At 37.2% G+C, this 20,153-nt stretch overlaps 1 long non-coding RNA gene across 1 annotated transcript; it reads left to right on the top strand.

The window, feature by feature from the left end:
- The first annotated feature begins 9,670 nt into the window (after window positions 1-9,670).
- On the top strand, window positions 9,671-19,196 carry LOC140561709 (uncharacterized). The gene is made up of 3 exons (XR_011980092.1): window positions 9,671-9,688; window positions 11,795-11,887; window positions 19,097-19,196. It is a non-coding gene; the product is annotated as an uncharacterized lncRNA (long non-coding RNA).
- Window positions 19,197-20,153: the final 957 nt, after the last annotated feature.

Below are 20,153 nucleotides of genomic sequence, written 5' to 3'. Positions count from 1 at the left end.
ATTAGTGGGCAAAAGACACAAATCCTATACTTGAATGAAAGTAGAGTTGCTGCTCTAGTTACAAGAATGTCAGCTTGAAGCACAAACGTACTTGTTTTAAAACAAGTTTCAAAAGTAAAGTCTATCAGTATCAAAAGTAAAGTACTCTATATATATGTATATATTCAAACTATATATATATAGTTTGAATTTCTATTAAGAGCTGTGTATCTAGCTGCATAAGAAATACTGGTTAGAAGCAGGTATCTTTCTTGTTTATTAAACAATTGGATTATCAGAAGCAAGTTATGTTATCAATACTGTATAACCTAGAGCTTCTGTTACTCCTGTTATCATGTTACAGCTATGGTTCATTTCTTTAGATATTTAGTTTGAATGAGTAATGGTACATTAGTGCAGAAAGTAGTGTTCTAAGTTCTATATTAAGCCTATTAAGCATGGATATATATAAAGTAATAAAACATGGAAATACATAAGGTAACAAAGTACACATATTAGTAACAGATGCAGATATTTGAGAAAGTACTGCCTCAAAAGTATCTGACAGGCCTCCAGAGGGTTAAGTACATTAGTAAAGTACATGCACTTCACTATAGTCCACCACTGACCAAAAGACCACCACAGAACAGATATTATTTGGGTGGACCATTCTCAGGATAGCAGTGACACTAACCGTAGTGGCAAGTGTTTGCGATGCAAGTATACATGTATCAAGCACAATGGTGTTGCAGAGGGGTTTCACACATATTACGGTCACTGCTAGGCAGAGAATAGTCCCCCAACTAAAAATTCAAATCCAGCTCACAGTGGGCATGTGGTTAGAAGCCAATCACTAGAGGATGACTAAAGCAGATTTGTGGATGCAAAAAGCTACAGCTTCTAACCCAAACCTTGTATGTTTAGCCTTGTAGCTTCAACCTTATAACCTACTAGCACCACTCACACTACCATGCTTCTATCAGTAGCTGATGAGGTGTCAGTCTTTGGTGAGAACGGTCTTCCCAAATACTATATGGTCATTGGTAGGCCAGCGGCGTTCCATTTTCCATTGTACTGGCTTTCTTGAAAGCATCTTAGCACCAAGAAGATTCTTAAATGGTCGAGTGAGCATCACACTGAATACTTCATCTGATAGTTATTACCTTCTTTTGGGAAACTGGGCCCTCTTGTGATTTTTTACATTGTTTCCAGATTTTATGATGAATAGACCAAAGAAATGCTCAAAATTACTGACTTTGAACTGAGTTTTTTTTCCTTCTCTTGTAAACTTTTTTTTGGAGGTTTTTGAGAGAATGTGATCTATATTTCTCATGCAAGTGTGAGAAATACTAATTATTGCATCATTCTACACTTACCTGGTACTACATGTAAACTTATTCCAGACCCAATTAGGATATTATGTGGTGATTTTATGTGTCAGATAATCAGTCTCAGTACTTGTAATTGTAATGTATTTGAAATATATAGAAAACAATTAAAAAAAATAATATAGCAACAGATAAAACAAATTAAATCCACAATATAACAACATGTCATACAGATAGCTGACCTTCATTTCTGTGACATCTAGAAAGTAGGTAAGTAGGATAAAATGTGTTTATGGGTTTTTATATCAGTGAGTTGTTTTCCAGAGGAAGTGGGTTCATACAGAATAAGAAAGAAGCTGCTGACTTCCTGCCTGCGTCAGAAACGTCTGCGGTTGTTTTCTTCTCTACCCAGAGGTAAACAAGACAGGATGTGTATGTGCTTGCGTTTTGTGTGTGTGTGTGTGTGTGTGTGTGTGTGTGTGAGCGAGCAAGAGAGAGGTGACAGAAATGAGGACAGGAAAACTGCTGCAAGTACATCTTGCATCACATTTGTGCACAAACAAAGTAGCACATGCATCATGTTACTCAAGCTCTCATTTGTTATTGTTGTTAAAAATGACATCTCTGTTGTACATTACATGCTTAAAGCATGCCATGCAACTATTACATAATTACATCATCCATATTATGTTTCTATGGGGAGCTTTTATGTACAGATTTTGTAAATTTGTGGCTGTTGTTATTGCTATTTCTGCATGATAATATAAAACATCACTTAAATACAAAGTATCACTTTTTGAAGAAAGCCTAAATGACTATGCATATTAACAAGTGCATCCAGGTTATATTGAGGAAAGGCAATAAAGATCAACTGTGTTGACTGAAATGAATGAAAAATTATAATATTATATATTTTATATATATATTATATAATTAATTGATTTTCTTTTTACAATGCAATCTCTCATTCATAACCATAGTTTATGCTAGTTTTTGAGCAAGTTGAACAATTGGGAAATTACAAATTATTATAAACATTATGATTATTAATATCTGTTTTATGCTGAGCATGAGCTTGCAACACTTATCCAGCAGAGGGCATTTGGTGCATGTATTTCTACTTTTGAAAAGTAATGATATACTGCCCTCTATGGTCACCCCTCAAATCTGCATTTTAACATTTCATAATGAACACTAGATGGCAGCATGTCCTAAGCCTCAAAGACCTAAGCAATTGCCCTCCTTTAGCAGTGGACACCAGTCTTTTCCACAAAGGGCTGGCACACTTAAATAACTTATAAACTAAACTAATACATTCAGGTGTGCTCCTTCTTGATTGGAAGAAAAACGTGTAGCCACACTGGCCCTTTGCGGGTAAGATTGATAATTGAAACAACTGAACTGAAATCTCTATTTAGAATTTATATAAGGGGTATAAATTTTAGCTTGTAACACTGCATTAAAACAGTGTTAAAAATGTTAATGTACGATTATTATTCTGTTTAGTGTTCAACATATCTGTATTCAATCTGTACCAGAAGTGAGCATTTCTAAAACCAAAAAAAGCTGCATTTCATTAGGCTCATATAATCTTATGTAGCCTACTTATGTATTCTTTCATTCATTCATTCATTCATTGGTTTCTCTGCTGTTTTTTTTTTTTTTTTAGAAGATCAGGGACAAACACAAAGGTCTCTGAGCTCAGCCAGGTCGCTGCCACTAAGCCTTTATTTATTCATATTATTTTTCAAAAAGTAATGATATATTGCCTTCTATGGTCCCAACAGTATTTTAACATTTCAGAATGAACACTAGATGGCAGCATTTCCTAAGCCTCAGACTCCCAATTTTAGCCCTGGAAGCCCATGCCCTAGACGTTTAAGAGGTTCCCTTGCTAGAACACCCCAAATTCAGTGCAATAAGGGCTTATTATTTAACTGATTCATTAGAAAAGCCGAGGTAGGATGGTAAAAAAAACACAGGAAAATCTGCAGGGCTTTGCTCACACTGTCTCACATTATGACACCAACATCAGATGTGCCCACGACTCCAATGTCTTGAGAAAATCTTTGTACTGATCATTGTAATAAGGGGGGCTCAGACACAGGAAGAGGATCCATTAGGCAGGTTTTATTCACAAAAACAGAAAGCAGGAACAAATGACAAAACTCAATAATGTCTAATAGGAAATCAAATGCATCAACCAAAAGCTGTTCAAAACACCCAGAAGTTTAATCAGAAACATAAAGACACAAAAACTCAAAAAGTTCCACCAGGAGTTTAAAAACCAGCATAAAATTCTGGTGATTGCCGACCTCTGGTGGCCAGAATGGGAAGTGTCCTAGGGCACATCCTTTTGTGAAACTCTGACAACTGTAAATGTAAGTAATTAAAAGCCTGTTATTAATGACAGGTGAATATCTGGTGAATATTAAAACCAAAAGCTCTGGTAATGTGTTTAGTTCAGCTATTCTTACGCTACTACAGAATAACTCATAGTCATAGAGTCACAGTAACATCAATAAAGCACTCAACCCTTAAATACTATTTGAAAGTATTCAGTTTATATACACTATTACAAAAGAGTTTTTTTTTATTTTAATTTTTTTTTTTTTACTAAAGGCAATGCCACTACTTTCACTAAAGGCACTTAAGCTTTACAAGTAAAGCATGAGGCGTTTTGGTTTTGTGCACCAGGATTTAAATCTCATTACCATTTAACATCATTTGGCACTACCTAGTAGCTAAAAAACATTAAGCATATTAATAACCCCAATTGTTACTTCATTATTTGAAGTATAATGAAAAAGATCATTGTGAGTGCAGTAATTGCATGTTGGCGGATTACCAGGGACTCCTCTGAAACCAAGAAGAGTACTTCCTATGTTTTCATGAACTAGAGCATTCAAGGGGATTTTTGGCGGTATGTTTGTTTGGTAGCATACCTTGTTTTTTTCTGGTTTCACAAAATCCGTTTAATTTAACAATTTAATAGAATTCCATTCCTTATGCCATTCTGATCAGAAACACCAACATCATCCTGTAATTGCCAATGCAGTTGCCAGATTAAGGATGACAGAATGTTTTGACATTTTAAACAAGCAATTAAAAACAAATAAAAAAAAACTGTTGTATCTCGGAATTCAGTCTGTACATAGATGCAAAATAAACTTCCCTTTTAATTTTATTTTAATTAGCTGATGACTGGGTGTGTTTAGGATAGTAAAAACAACAAAATGTGCAGGAAGGACCAGGATTAGGACTGACAAAAGTGAAAACAAATATCCACCACCAGATGATGCCAAATGAGGGCTTTACACAGAAGAAAGACAAGAGCAACAATTGTTTGGTAATTCTGGACCAAAGGGATGTCACATTTTTAAAAAGCATGGTCATAACTATGGCACACTTTTACTGTATATTAGTTGAGGCTCAATGAGACACTAATTAGCTGATGAGCTGATTTAAAAGTGTTTAATGGGGTACATTTGTTTAAACAAACTATCTAAAGTAACAAAAGTAGCTTAAGTAAACAAATAAAACACTTGAAAGCTATAGTTGTGGAATCAGTGGTATGTTTATGTTAGCCATATGAATGCCTAACATAAACTAAAGATTATGATAATCACCTATGCCTTGCAATTACTTCATGATCACATGTGACAGATAATAAGGAGAGAGCAAGAATAGTGTAATTAACATAATTATGTTAGTTAGAATTAATGTGCTGTGTGTAATAAATATATACTTAACCAACCCAGTGAACATTTGGATGTTGAATCAACATTGAATTCAAAGGCATGACAGCTGCTGAATCTGCAGTTTATGGTTAAAAAACAACAACATATATTTAACATATAATTCCAGCTGCAGTCTTGAACCGATTGCCCATTCTTCAAATTATTCTGTCCTCTATTGCATTTGCCTTTCGTAGACGACCAGCCTTTTTGGGGGACTGAAATGAGTTCAAATCACTTGGACTTGGAATGACCAACTTCTCTTACCATGGCTGATAGGGTCATCTCTTTGGCCTTTATCTGGACAACCTGCTGCCGGAGGGTTTCAGTCACATTGGAACGGCTCACCATCTTGCAAAATTAGTGAAAACTGCAAGGTTTGCCTGCCAGTTAAATAGGATTTGTCAGATCATTAAGCAAATTAGCACCAGGTGCCAGATTAATACCAATAACTAGATGGTATCTGAAACTGTTCTCTAATAAAGTTTTTTATAATGTGCTTTGGAATATATGTAACTCTTGAAATATGCTTAAAATACTACTCTTTTGCTCCTATTTGTATAACTCCAAATAAGACACAGTGACCCTTGCATTTAGGAAATTGTAGGTTGTTTTCTAATTTTGATATATATGACATACATAAAAAATAAATCACAATTTTACAGTAAATATTTACTGGGGTGTAATAGAACCAATTTACCTGATTTATGTGGTCTATTTAAAAATATCTCTATATATAAAATGTCTATTTAATGGCTAATATATTATAAACATCTAATCACAAAGGAGACATGAATAAGGAAAATGATAAACACACCTAGAAGTCATTGAAAGCATGTGATTCATGTTCATTTTGTCAGGACCTCATTCTCGTGCTCTTCCCTGGGGCAATCCCAGGGCTCCGCCCAAGAGCCCTGTCAGCAGCCAAGCTTCTGGAGAGTGGCTGAGCATGCGCACTGTAGGCGCGTCCCCTCTCGTTAACCTCATGCACAACACCTGGGACGGTGGCTACAAAAGCCTTCATGAACTGATGTTTTGTTTGTGTAGGCCCAAGCCTGGCTTGTGGCTTTTTGTTATTATTAATATCCTGGCCCTGTTTATCACTTAGGTGCTGCTGGTGGTTTTCTATTCTCCTTATGCTCCTGTCCCCTCTTGAGCTAGGCTCAGTAGTTTGGGGTTGTGTGTGTGTGGTTGGTGTGTTTTTTTTAATTTTTTTTTATCCTGCCCTGTTTTGGTTTTGTTAATTGCTAGTATTCTCAAGCTCTATAATCTTCCCAGTCCCGTCTGATTGGTCAAGTTTGTATTGTTTGTTGTCTTAGTTGTTGCTGTCTTGGTTTATCCCATCTTGTTTTAAACCCCATTTTGTGTTGCCCTAACTGTGCTTATTAAAGTCTTGCATCGTCCCATCCTTGCAAGTGTTTCCTGGTTTTCCACTGCCACGCATGTCCAGGCATGACCCATTTATGTATATGTATATATTTAACATTTTAATGTTAAAAAAAAACACTTATGACAAGCTTTCTTGGTGACTGATTAAAATATGTTGCATTAATATTTCTCACAATGTTTCCTGTTAGACAAGCACTCATGTTATGGAAATATTAAAAGTAACATTCCCAAAAATAAAAACATTGATATACAACTGATAATCACAGTGATAAAGCACTGGTACATAATATTTAACTTAATGTTTTCTAAATGAAATAACTGAAGCATTTATTTAAACAAAAAATATTAAATATATTGTGAATTTACACTGACTAAAAAGTTAATAAAAACTGAAAAGCCTAAATTATTTATTAACATTACTTTTAAAATATGCCTGTGAAATGTCATTCAGGTATTAAAATTAAGCCATTTGTTCTTTAAAATGCACCTTTTCCCTTCATAAAGCTACAGATTAATTATGAACAGTGACTACAGTCATTAGTCATCTCATGACGTCACCTAATTTGAGCGGGAGAGACGCAAGAAAGTCGGCAGCTAATGCCAGCAGGTAGACGTTAAGCGGAGACGGTGCAAGGGTGAGCTGCGGCTTGTTTGCTTCAAATAATTTCATCCCTAATAAGCTGTTTATTCAAATAACAGAAATGACAGGTACAATTTCTGGTAAAACTTGAAATCTATGTTTCAAAACGGTTTTGAGGGGAGACTTTCTTGCCGTGTGTGTGGCCAGTATTTGAACTTACTAGCTAGCTAGATAGGTTTGACTAATGTTAGCCAACTGATTGTGTTAGCTCTTGTTTGCCTTAAAAAATAAGATGTTTCTGGTAAAACCTAAAAGCCATGCTTCAAGACGTATTAGAAAAGAGTTTTTTCTGTGTGTGTGTGAGGCAAATAGATTTAGACTTAGCTAGCTAGCACTAGCTAGCGCTTGGCTTTGTCGAAGAACCTGTGCAGCTATGGCAATTTATACGGTCTTTCAGTGGAACTCCTGCCTCCCGTGAGCTGGAGTTTGTAAGGATAACCTTACTTGGTTATAACAAGTCAGACAACAGATTAAGAAATAAAAAGAATGAAATGAGTCTTAAAGGCCTTTTACACAGACTCGGTCAGCTCCGATTTTTACCCAGCTCTGAACAGAAGCGTTATCGAACATCTGCCTGCACATCGGTTCGTCTGTGTTTAACCTCTCTCAACAATCTTCATTGGACCAAGTTTCACGCAGTTAACATGCGTTGAAGTCAATCCAAGACGGACGAAAGCCTGGTTCATTTTGCCCGAATCGCGTCACGCCAAGTTCTGAACGTTAGGGTAACCCGCACGTTGGCCCACACGTGGTGTTTACCGCGGTTCAGAGCCCAGCGCTTTAGCAAAACCGAGAATGGGCAGAGCGTTTTTTATGTTTACACCACACCTCTGAATGGACAGACTAAAGACCAGCATTTACCGAGCTTCATTCTGGAGGAGAAAAAATCTGGTAGGTTCTTATTCAGTCCATGTAAACATTAGGATCCTATTAGTGAGCGCCGTGAACACTACTAATAGCAAGGAGACACAGCCTCGTATTTCTACATTAAACTACTCTCTTAGACCCGCCGCTGTGTGTCAGTTTCTTATGATTTTTAGCCAAACCTTGCTGATAACAATTTGAGTGAATGCTGAATTTTAATCGTTTAGCATTTTAATCACAAGCAGGAGTATATCTGTCCCACCGGTCAGCTCTGTCTCAGGTTTACTTTCCTTTTATTGGTTGCCTCATTAAAAATGAACATGTTTATCTCGAGTTGAACATTTTTAAACTTAAAGTAGAGACTTTGTAAGAGACTGTTATACGAATATTTGATGTATATGTGCAAATGTTTGTATTTAAGCTTTGTTTTGTGTTTATAGGAGAGGAATGCAGAGACTGACAAGGAGACCTGCTGTGTAGAACACTTTATTTTGCTATTTGGTATATAACGCGCGCACAGACACACTGATATGTAGAACACACATACAGACATTTTAATTGTTTATTTGTATTTATTCTAATAGTGATTTTTAATTTTATTTTTTCTGAATTCTGATATACAGCATTTTTTACTGTATTTTGTATTTGCATTTTTTACTGTTATAAGTGTTTATTGTATTTGTTTATTTTGTTTCCTAATATAGTGTTTTTACTGTATTTAAGTTTATCTGCATTTATTTTATACATAACATATTGACAACATTAACATTAATAAACCTTAGAAAAAATTATGTCCTTGTAATATTACAGCAACATTACCAGAACTTGAAAAAAATGTTTAATAAAAGCATTCTAGGAACATCCAAAAAATTTGGCAGATTAAACATTCTAAGAACCAGAACTTGTAGCGTTAAGAAAACGTTCTACTTGTCAGGTCCTCGTTATTGCGCCCTCCCCCGGGGCAATCCTGAGCCGCCGCCCACAGGCTAGAGGTAAGCGAGGTACGCTCTCTTCCTGCCCAGGTTCTAGTTCAGAGTCAGGAGCTAGTTACTGTGTTTACCCCGAGGCATGTGAGGTACATTCACTTCCTGCTCCGTTCCCAAGTTGACCCTGGTTCTCTTGTTCTTTGTTCTGGCTGCTGATTCCCCAGCTACCCCGTTTGTATACAAAGTGCTACTCTACCCTTCGTTCTGTTATCTTCAACGTCGCCCAAGCACAGCTTATGGCTTTCTGTTGTGGTAAATTGTTAGCTGGGTGGGATGAATGGACAGGGAGGTCAGACTGGATTATAAGATATTAAGCACACTAAAACAGTAATTTATAGAAAAGTCTCTATTGAACTAAAGAATAGTGTAAGTTTTCATTTGTTACAGCCGCAAGGCTACATGGACCTTTACACCAAGAAAAGAAACAAAACCAAAAGATGCCCTGCTTCTCCCATTCTGCTTTATACCGGAGGCCTTCCCTCTAGAATCCGGCAACCAATCTACAACAAGGGGGAAGGGACAAAACAATTGACATTTAACATTAACACTGATCATTTATAAAACAAATAATGTAAACAATACACCAGTCACATAATGACAGTTATAAAAGACAATATGCACACACAAATAAAAACAACATTTGCATATGCATATATGATTCATTACAGCTAGCTTAATTATCTTTTTTTTTTTTTTTTTTTTTTTTACATTTACAGGAACCCTAGCAGCTTGTCTCACGTTATCTAAGGGGAACGCCTACATCAGGTAAGTAAAAAATTATTAATATAACGCATGCACATATGTGCAGTCTTGGTGACAATGTGCTCACTATTGTAAATGTGTGTTCACTGCAAGGATGGGTTAAAGGAGTTCAAAAAGGCGTCCAATTCAAATTGTGGTTCTGTCTTGTATCAACTTTAAATTGAAGCAAAGAAAGTTAACAAGTTAGCCTATATAACCCCCCACCCTCTAATAAAACCACTCATAAGTCAAGTAAGATAACTGAAATTATTATGCTTGAAAAACAACAAGACCCCTGCTATCCTGCTATTATCATATAGCTTATCTTCATTTTAGATACAAAACATCTTGGCCTTTAACTCACTCATGTTTAGCATTATTGTCCACAATGAGGTGCTGTTAAATAGGTTTTGGTGCTTTTCATCAATGATTGTGTATCTTTGTTTTAAAGAGTTTTTGGCATGTCCTGAATTGACAGCCTAGCTCTTGATGTCCCAATCCAGGAATCTTGTACTCTATTGAGATCTGTGCACCCAAGATATCTGATGGACTGAAATGCATTTGCCGGGGAGAATGGTCCAAAATGTCCCAATCAAACTGATGGTGCTAACTGGAAATGTATATGAATGAATACAAAATGATCCTGACAATTACAACTTATTTTGTCATCAGCCACTTATTCTGTGAGAAAAAGCAACACCTGACAGGAAACTCATCATGTAGTGTATTTCTGTACAGTGTTATTGGGTTTCCTGTCTCTGTGGGTTGCAGAGCACAGCAGTAGAGTGTATTGTGCCTGAGCCTGCATAAATCAGCTGAATTCAGGATTGAGGATACTGACAATACAAATGAAGAGTGTAGACACTTCCTTGTGAATTGTCAGACATACTCTGTCATCAGCATGAACTTGGTTCTCCAGTGGTGCAGATTTGGGTGTTACTTTTCAATGCAAGACTTACTTTGCATGTAAGACTCTTCCAACATTTGTAAGTTTCTCTTGATCTCTTATAAGAACAGAGGAAAGCACCATAGTATGATAACCATTATCTAATATTTTAGCTAAAAAGGTCCCAAAGGAAAAAGAATCCTAATATTTCCTCTCAGCTGTAACGCTGATCTAGCTCCTCCAATTGCATTTACTAGCATAGCGTCCTAATCACAGTCACCAGGACAGTTTGTATCAAGATAAGCTTTTCTGACAGTTATATCTTGTTGAATCACTCTCTTACCCTTGCTGACCACTACTAAAATCCTGCATTGTAAGTTAAGGTCCCACTCTCTAATACCCAAAGGAGAGGTCATCATTTAAAACATTTTGCTAGATAACCTAATACAATGCTAAATAATTGTAAGTAAACTTGGTATTTTAGCAGTTTTGTAGAGTGATGAGAATATGAGTGAATAAATTGGCCAAACTGTTAGCATGTTAAAGATTCAGTGTAGCCTATTGATGCAACCCAGGCTCTAGGTTGGAGCCTGTGTAGCTTTTATATTTTTATGTTGTTGCCATTTCATACTGCATTTCACTTGACTCCTACAAGCAAGAGTCTGATGATGTTACTTTTTGTAGCTAGCTTGTTATTAAAATATAGAAATGCTACTAGAAAATTCTTATGATGCCAGTAGTTAGCCAATATGCTAATCACTTTGATGTCATTCAAACATTTACAATCCTGGTAAATCTACATAAAGATAATGATAATACCTTACTTGCTTTACTTTCACTTGCTATGTTACACGGTTTACTTGCTAGCATTCTTAGTGTTACTTCCTAGGGAAATTAGCACTATGCTAATGGCTTATTGGACTAGGCTAGTGGCTTTTAGGGCTCAAGCTCTGGATGATTGGTCAAAAGCCACAAAGTTTTTTTTTTTTTTTTTTTTTTTTTTTTTTCATTGAATGCAAATACAAGGCACCGCTTGTTTATTGAGTTTTCTCTTTACCATGGTTGTCACATATCCCTATGTATCTTTGTAAGCCACTGAGCCACACCTCAGAATCCACTGGAAACCTATGAAAGCTAATCTCCGGGTTGTATCTTTTAGAATTCGCACATAGAGGCACACAGTAATGTAGAGACGTTGTCTTCTCTTGACATTGATATGTTAATCTTTCTCTTTTATCTTAAAGACACTCATGATTGGTACTGCTATCCACGGGTTGCCTCAGTTCTCCTTGCAACTACTGCTACTGGAAACGGTGATGCAAACCAACCATAAACTGGTAATTAAGAGACTCCATCTTGTACACCGACTGAATACTGAAGACATGTCTAATTGAGCTTTTAGCCAAAGGAGAAGGAAAATGCCTGATTTTAGAGCGTAGGATTTCCTAACTTGGGGCATAGGGTATTTCTAACAAAAATACCCCCATTTGAAGCTTGCAGGCAGCCAGACATTCTCCTACAGTTGGTTAGCAGTGTAAAATATTTAACCAGGTACTTTGTAGTTGTAAGACTGGAGGTTTTCAATGGGGTTATACTAGGCACACAATCTCTCCTCATAGTATAATATAGTGGTCTGTAGCAGGAGAGCTACACCTGACAGGAAACCCAACACAATCACAAAGCATCATTATGTAATCTGTTTTTGTACAGTGTTGCTGGGTTTCGTGTCACTGTGGGCTCCAAAGCACAGTAGTAGAGTGCAGAGTCTGAAACTGCAGCAGAGGAGATCACCAGATCCACTCTGTTGCTTAGAACCTCAGCAGAGAAGCCAGGTGGGGGATTACTGCTCATAGTCCCCGTTTTGGTGATATAAAGGAGAAAGTCCAATTTAGATGAGGGATATTGGCGATACCAATGAAAACTGTATATATTGCTACCACCATAGTGGCAAGACAAGGTAACTCTCTTGCCTGCCGAAACCTGCTTTTCAGATTCCGCTGAGCTGATTGTATTTGAATTTACACCACCTGATAAAAAAATGGCAATGTTTTAAAGCCAAGCATTGTCACTAAACACAAAGTTACATTATGTTTTTATTTATTATATAAATTCTTACAGCAAAAGGTTACATATGTAGTAATGTACTTAAAAGTCGCTCACCTGCAATCAGTAGCAAAATAAAATGAGCAAATCGCAACATGATGGTGATCTTTTAGTGAGACAAAAAAGAAAAATGAAAAGTTCAGGAAGAAATCTTGAGTAGTGTCAAAGAGCTCCACCTACTTTGCCTTGGTGCATCTTTGAGTGTGGTTAATGTATATTACACAAAATAGTTGCTCACAATTATGAAGAGATTTGACTCTGACAGGTTTTGTTTTTGTATAAATAGACATTACCTTTAAGTGGTTAAAATAATGAATTGATCATTATAAATTATATAAATAAATTTGTGTGTTACGGCTGCCGTGTAGGGTTCTGTTTTTCATGCGTGTTGTGTGCGCTCTCCTCTTTTCTTTTTCATTTCCTCCTAATCCCCTTTCAGCTTGCAGAAGGAGCTGTCTCTAGATTTGCCTGTGGCCCTGGAGAAGGCTAAAGGTGGAGTCACTCAGGAATCTATTGGAACTCTGATTTTCATTCTCTCTTTGTGTTTGTTAGACTGGCTAACTGTCTGAACTGTGTGTATCTGCTCATTAGGAGTTCTTAGAAAAGATTGGTGTTTAGTGGTTTTTGATACCTGACTTGTATATATTTGTGAATACTCTCGTTAACTTTTGTACGTATTGTATATTGTTGCACACCTGTTGCCGTAAGAGGGTTAGTGCCATTTGTTTCAATTTCTTGACTTTTTTCCTGGTTTTGGCTTAGTTAGGGAGCTAGGCTAATTGTATTTATTTGCCTTTGTTTTGCTAGGGGAAGTTAGATGTGTGGGTTTGGAGTTAATGTTGGGTTTTGTTGATTTATTTTAGCCTTGCTTATCCCTGGAGAAATAGCTTTTGTTCTTTTGTCAGATTTTTGGCAACACTTATCAACACACTTAGATAATCTTACTTGTGTTTCTGTTGTGATGTATTGTGAGTTCTCCTAGTAGATTCACCCACCTCCACGTCATCCCTTAGACTGACTTGTAACAAATGGGTGCTTTTGTGTGTGTGTGTGTGGTGTTTGTGCTTGCATGTCTTTTTCCTCTTTTTTTGGTGGGGGCTTGTGGTCAGGTGCATATTTCTTTTCTGGTTAGCATGGAGTTTCACTTACATAAGTTTGTGTTGTCTCTTTCTGCAAAAGGGTTGGCTTAATGTAGGAAGGCTAATTTGTTGATGGTGGCTGAGTTTTATAACATGCCTGTCTCGCACTCTGTTTTGCTTGTTAAATTGCGTCATAATTGTAGTTGCCAGTGTCATCTGATTTGTCATCTTCTATAAGCACGATCTGCTGTGTTGTCTAGGGTAGAGGGTGCTGGTGTTGGAGTTGGGCCTGAACTTTGCTATAAGTCTGAAAGAGTTGGATCTTGCTATCAAGCAGCACAAGCGAGAGTTGAGGTGACTAGTGCTTTCTTACATAGGCAACAGGTCTCACGCTCTTTGGAGTTTGATATTAGTAAGCACATTTCTTTGGTGCCACTAGACAAAACTACTATTGTTATTCCCATTAAACGTGCTTCTATGCAGTATAAAGTTGATTACTAGCTCTAGAGCTCTGTGTATCCTCGTTCCGTAACCTGATGGAACATTGCGTTTCTGTACTGACTAAAGAAAGGTGAATTCTGTCACTGTCCCTGATTCTTTTTCCTTACCCAGAATCGTGGACTATGTGGGGGAAAAGCAAAATAACTTGGATCTACTTAAAGAATACTGGTGCTTCTGTGTACTTCTATGCTTTTTGCCTTTGTGACCCCAGATTAATTTATGCAGTTTTTTGGTTATGTCCTCCGGAATGTGAAATTCAACATTCCAGTGTCCTCCAGGGTATATCGAATTGTGCTGCATATTTTGTTGTAACGATGTTGTAATGCATTCATCCACATGGGATGAGCATATGGAGACTTTAAAAGCTGTCTTCGAGAGGTTAGACCAGGCTTTGCTGACTTTAATTCTATAGTGTGGCTTCGTGTGGGTCGAGGGGTTGGTCAGGGTAGAGTGCAAACTACAGATAAAGTAAAAGCCATTGTAGAGTACTCTGTACCATGCACTAAGTACAAACTATGCAGCTAGGTATGGCCGGTTACTATCAGTCTTTCTGCAAAAACCTTTCTGTTGGTGCCTTGACCTTGACTGATTTGCTTCAGGCAAACCTACAGTATACAGTGGGGCAAAAAGTATTTAGTCAGCCACTGATTGTGCAAGTTCCCCTAATTAGAAAGATGAGAGAGGTCTGTAATTTTCATCATAGGTACACTTCAACTGTGAGAGACAAAATCCAGGAAATCACATTGTAGGTATTGTTTGTAAATTATGGTGGAGAATAAGTATTTGGTCAATAACAAAAGTTCCACTCAATACTTGGTAACATAACCTTTGTTGGCAATAACTAAAGTCGTTTTCCATTCACCAAGTTTGCATACACTGTAGCTGGTTTGAGGCTGTGGACAGGTGTCTTTTTATACAGATACAAGGTCAAGCAGGTGCCATTAATACAGGTAACGAGTGGAGGACAGAAGAGCTTCTTAAAGAAGTTACAGGTCTGTGAGAGCCAGAAATCTTGCTTGTTTGTGGGTGACCAAATACTTATTTTCCACCATAATTTACAAATAAATTATTTCTAAATGTTAGTGTGATTTCCTGGATTTGTTTTTCTCAATTGTCTTTTATAGTTGAAGTGTACCTGTGATGAAAATTACAGACCTCTCTCATCTCCTACTTAGAAAGAACTTGCACAATCAGTGGCTGACTAAATACTTTTTTGCTGCTTGTGGTCCACTGACTGTCAGAAGACCTTCGAAGGTCTCAAATGTATCTTGTGTAGTTCTCCTGTGTTGGCTGCTCCTAATTTTAAACTAGATGTAGATGCTTGTGATACTGGAGCAGGTGTAGTGTTACTGCAGAGCACAGACTTCTAATGAGAGAACAGAATAAGTGCTGTACAAGATTTAGACTTTACTAATGAAATATCTATAAATAATATAGCCTCACTCCATACCCTGCTGTTTATATCCTGATATTTAATATATCTATATCGCCCAACCCTAATGCTAATAAGAAGGTAAAAGTTACTATTATGTGTAGCTACACTACTTTTGTAACTCCAGTAAAACTAAAGAAGCAAACTACAGACAAACATTTTAATTATTTTAATTGTTAACTGACCTGTCACTTTAATGCATTATTTATGCTTAGTTAGGCCAAAAGGAATGGGGTGACTTCTACCAGTCAGTGAACTGAAACAATGTTGACTGGTTTAATAAACTAGTAACTAACTAATAACAAGAACGTCTTTGAATGTATTTTTATTAATGTAATATTGTGAGGTTTTGGCCATAAGTAAGCAATAAGATTGTTAATTTCTCAAAGCAGATTGACATTGTAGCCTGAGGGGTAAAAAAATTCAAAGGAGGAACAGCACCCTCTCCTGAAAGTTAAAATTTGTTTCTGCATGTTTGAGTGATAAGACATGTATATGTACTGTGTAGCTGGGTTTTCTGTCACTGTGAGTTGTGGTGCAGAGTCTGATTCTGCAACAGAGAAGATCACCAGACTCCGATCATATGACTGACAGTTGTGGGTCAGGCTGTTGAGATTTTAATAATATAGTATATTCAGTGACAAGCATTTAAAACAGAGAAGATAAGCAGCATGACTGTGAGTTCAGATCTCCAGTGTCCAATATTAATACTGGTACTTTGGTGTAATACTGGTCTTTCTGTTGGTATGTGTACTGTATCTTTACTTCTAACTCCACTCGCTCCTAATTCACATGAATATGCACACATCACAATCACATATAATGCAGTGATAGGTGGGAAATCATTGTTCTTCTTGTAGGAGACACAGCATTGATAAGTTATGACATTATGAATAGCAGACCTGGTTAGGTGCCTTGCTCAAGGGCACATCAGCTGTGATCATTGAGCCAGCCTAGGGGATTGAGGCAGCATTTTTCCAGTTCCTCTCGAACCTTTAGGCTATGGCTGCCTGTCCTTGTTTTTATATAACTAATTTTTATTATATACACTATGATACATGAAAAACTAGTATAGTATATGATGTATAGGTGGATAATCCCACATTTTTGTTATCTTTTACTGAAATGGAATGAAAATGAAATCTCTAATCTCTATTTCTCTATTAACTAACCCAACAGGTTTTATTTTTAAAAGAACAGAAAAGATAAATAGTCAGACTGGGCATAAATGGGTCTATAGTAAGCTTTCACAGTTCGCTTTTCGATTTTCTATTCGTTAAACACTTGGGTTTGAGATCAAAAGATAAATGAGACAGAATTGCAGCTTTAGACATTTACATTTAAATGTAATTAAACATTTTACAACTTCTGTTGAGACTTTAAGACAAAGCACATCTTACTTGTCTAGAAACCTCCTTAAAGACAACAACATAACAAACACACACTTCTGAATGAACAGACTATAAATAAAAGCTATGCAATATACCCTCTATTGCCTGAAACCAGTTTGTAATCAAGTTTTAATCATTCTACTTTCTGAACTTCGAGAGAGGGTGGTTAGACAGTGATTTAACTCATGAAGATATGTGGTCTGAGCTGTACTAAGGTGAACATAAATACGCTGTGGAAATAAATGGCTCATGGCACAAACAAGGTATTGGACATCGCTTTTACTGTTTACTCAGAACACACATTCTCCCCATTTGTCCCTCAGTAGCTTGAACAGATTTATACTGTTTATACAAAAAGAGACAACAACAACCTTCTTATTACAACAACCTTACCTCTCTCTCTCTCCTTCCACCTTCTCCTTCTCCTCTCTCTCTCCTTCCACCTTCTCCTTCTCCTCTCTCTCCTTCCACCTTCTTCTTCTCTCCCTCTCCTTCCACCTTACCCTCATCTTCTCTCTTTCCTTCCACCATATCATTCTCTTCTCTCTCTCCTTACACATTATCCCTCTCTCTATCTCCTTCCACCTTCTCTTCTCTCTCTCCTTCCATCTTATCCTTCTCTTCTCCTCTTTTTCCTTTTACCTTATCCTTCTCTCTCTCCTTCCACCTTATTCTTGTGTGATGTGTGGAGGGTTCTGAATCAGACCCTTAGGCAGTATACTTGGGCTAAGATGAAAGACGGTTTTGTGTCTAGCTAGATTGTACCGGCTTTATTGTTTGAAGCATCACCTTAATTTCATCAAAACATCTGCCCTTAAGTCAAGTCAAATTTATTTGTATTGCACTTTTTACAACTGTTGTCATCACAAAGCAGCTTTACATAATTAGTTACAGTTTTTCTCGATTGTTTACACACCAATACTGGTACTTGAAGCACAATGACCACAACATGTAACTCATGCACCAACCCCCTGAACCAATTCTGCTAAACTACAAGCACAATTCCTGCTTTACACTCAGATTGCAGTTCTAAAACACTTTTTTCAAAACACTACACACAATTGTCATGAAGAAAATCTCTTGTTTTCACAAGGAACACACTGTTCCTCAAAACTCACTGTTACTCAAAACTCAAAAAAGTTAATTGCCCTACAATGCACACTGACTCCTCACATGGGCAAACACTTAACACACATATTTACACTTAGCAATCAGAGCTTTAGCATAAAAGAGCAACAGGTGAGCTCTTCTGTTATGGAGCACTGGATGCCAATGTTTGAAACAGAGGCAGAGCCAGAAGAGTGAGAGTAAGAGGAGGATGATGGGGAGGACGAGGACGAGGAAGGCCAAGGACCATAATTTCTGATTAGATCTGAGCCACTTTGGTTGACCATGTGGTCAACCATGGTCTAACAATGAGGGAGGCTGGGCAAAGAGTACAGCCAAATTTGAGCAGGTACACTGTAGCATCCATCATCCGGACTTTCCGCAATGAGAATAGGTAAGAAATCTACTCTCACTAGAAAACTGCAGTACTGCATATCAATGCAGTAGTACAGTATTACCTGTGGACTGTTCTGTAGGACATTGTGTTTCAAGTATTTGGGAAATGTATTCCTACACAGTATTTACAGTATTGTACTCTTTGTATTGTAGAACTGAAAGATTACCAACACAAGGTGGACAGGGACGTCTTCTGTCTCCTGACCAGGAAACAGAGATCATGAACATCCTTAGAAAACAATGAGATTTCAAAATATTGATAGGCTAAGCTTATCAAGGCTGGACCGTGTCTTGTGCAGAAATAATTTGAGGATGAAGCAGGTCTACAGGGTGCCATTTGATCGCAATTCTGAAAGAATCAAAGAATTGCAATATAATTATGTGCCAGTACGTCCTATACATTCCCACAATTGATGCATATGGTCAACATTGTATAAATTATACATATTTATTTCTATTATATTGTAATCATAATGATTGTGCTTCACAATAGTGACCGCTTCATGTCTACTTCTGATATTGTCATGTGACTTTCAGAGAGTCCTTGAGCTGGAGGTGGCACCAGTTCATCTTCATTGATGAGTTGGATTCAACCTCACAAAACGAAGGAGGGGAAGGAATATCGTTGGCCAGCGTGCCATTGTTGAAGTCCCTGGCCAGCGCGGAGGGAACATCACAATGTGTGCAGCGATGACCCACCATGGCGTCATCCATCACCATGCTACCCTTGGCCCCTACAACACTGCCCATCTGATCACATTCCTGGACATCCTACACAACAAACTCGTTCCACCAGATCAGATAGACGTTCCAGAGCAGCTCAGGTACATTGTCATTTGGGACAACGTAAGTTTCCACCGGGCTGCTCTGGTTCATAACTGGTTCACTGCCCACCCACGCTTTTCAGTTGTTTATCTCCCTCCATATTCTCCATTCCTCAATCCTATTGAGGAATTTTTTTCTGCCTGAAGATGGAAAGTGTACGACCTAAATTCACAAACACGTATACCCCTTCTCCAAGCTATGGAAGATGTGGAGATATAGCAGTTGATGCTTTTCATGGCTGGATTCACCATGCTAGGTGATATTTCCCCTGCTGCTTGGCCAGGGAAAACATTGCTTGTGATGTAGATGTATGGTTTTTTTTTTTTTTTGTTTGCTTTTTTTTACTGCAACTGTATACAGTAAATTCTTCTGTTTTGTATGTGCACTGTATGTGCAACTTTGTATTTGTTGGGATGTACACTGTGTACATTGTTTTTGTGGGAAAAATAAAATATATTCGTTACTGTGTATTTGTATGTTCGGAGTATAAAAACAATATTCCAAAATATTTTACAACATGTTTGTAATGTCTGTAGTAAGTGTAACACTGAACAAAAAAAGGCCTAAGTCATTATGATGAATGGAGATTAAGTGTTTTCCATTCATCATAGTGTTTTACATTGAGCACATCAGTGTTCAACTGGTTCTTATAAATGTCTATTGATATAATTGTTTGTGTGTGTCATCTGAAAACAAAATACCATTTTGAGAAGAGATAACATTGTTTTGAATGTAAAGTTTCATTTTACAGGAGAATTTTTGGGGGTTT

This window comes from Salminus brasiliensis, chromosome 9 (genome assembly GCF_030463535.1).
Source record: "Salminus brasiliensis chromosome 9, fSalBra1.hap2, whole genome shotgun sequence".
Classification (NCBI taxonomy): Eukaryota; Metazoa; Chordata; class Actinopteri; order Characiformes; family Bryconidae; genus Salminus; species Salminus brasiliensis.
Note: the sequence above shows the minus strand (reverse complement) of the source record. Positions and strands in the feature narration are given on the sequence as shown.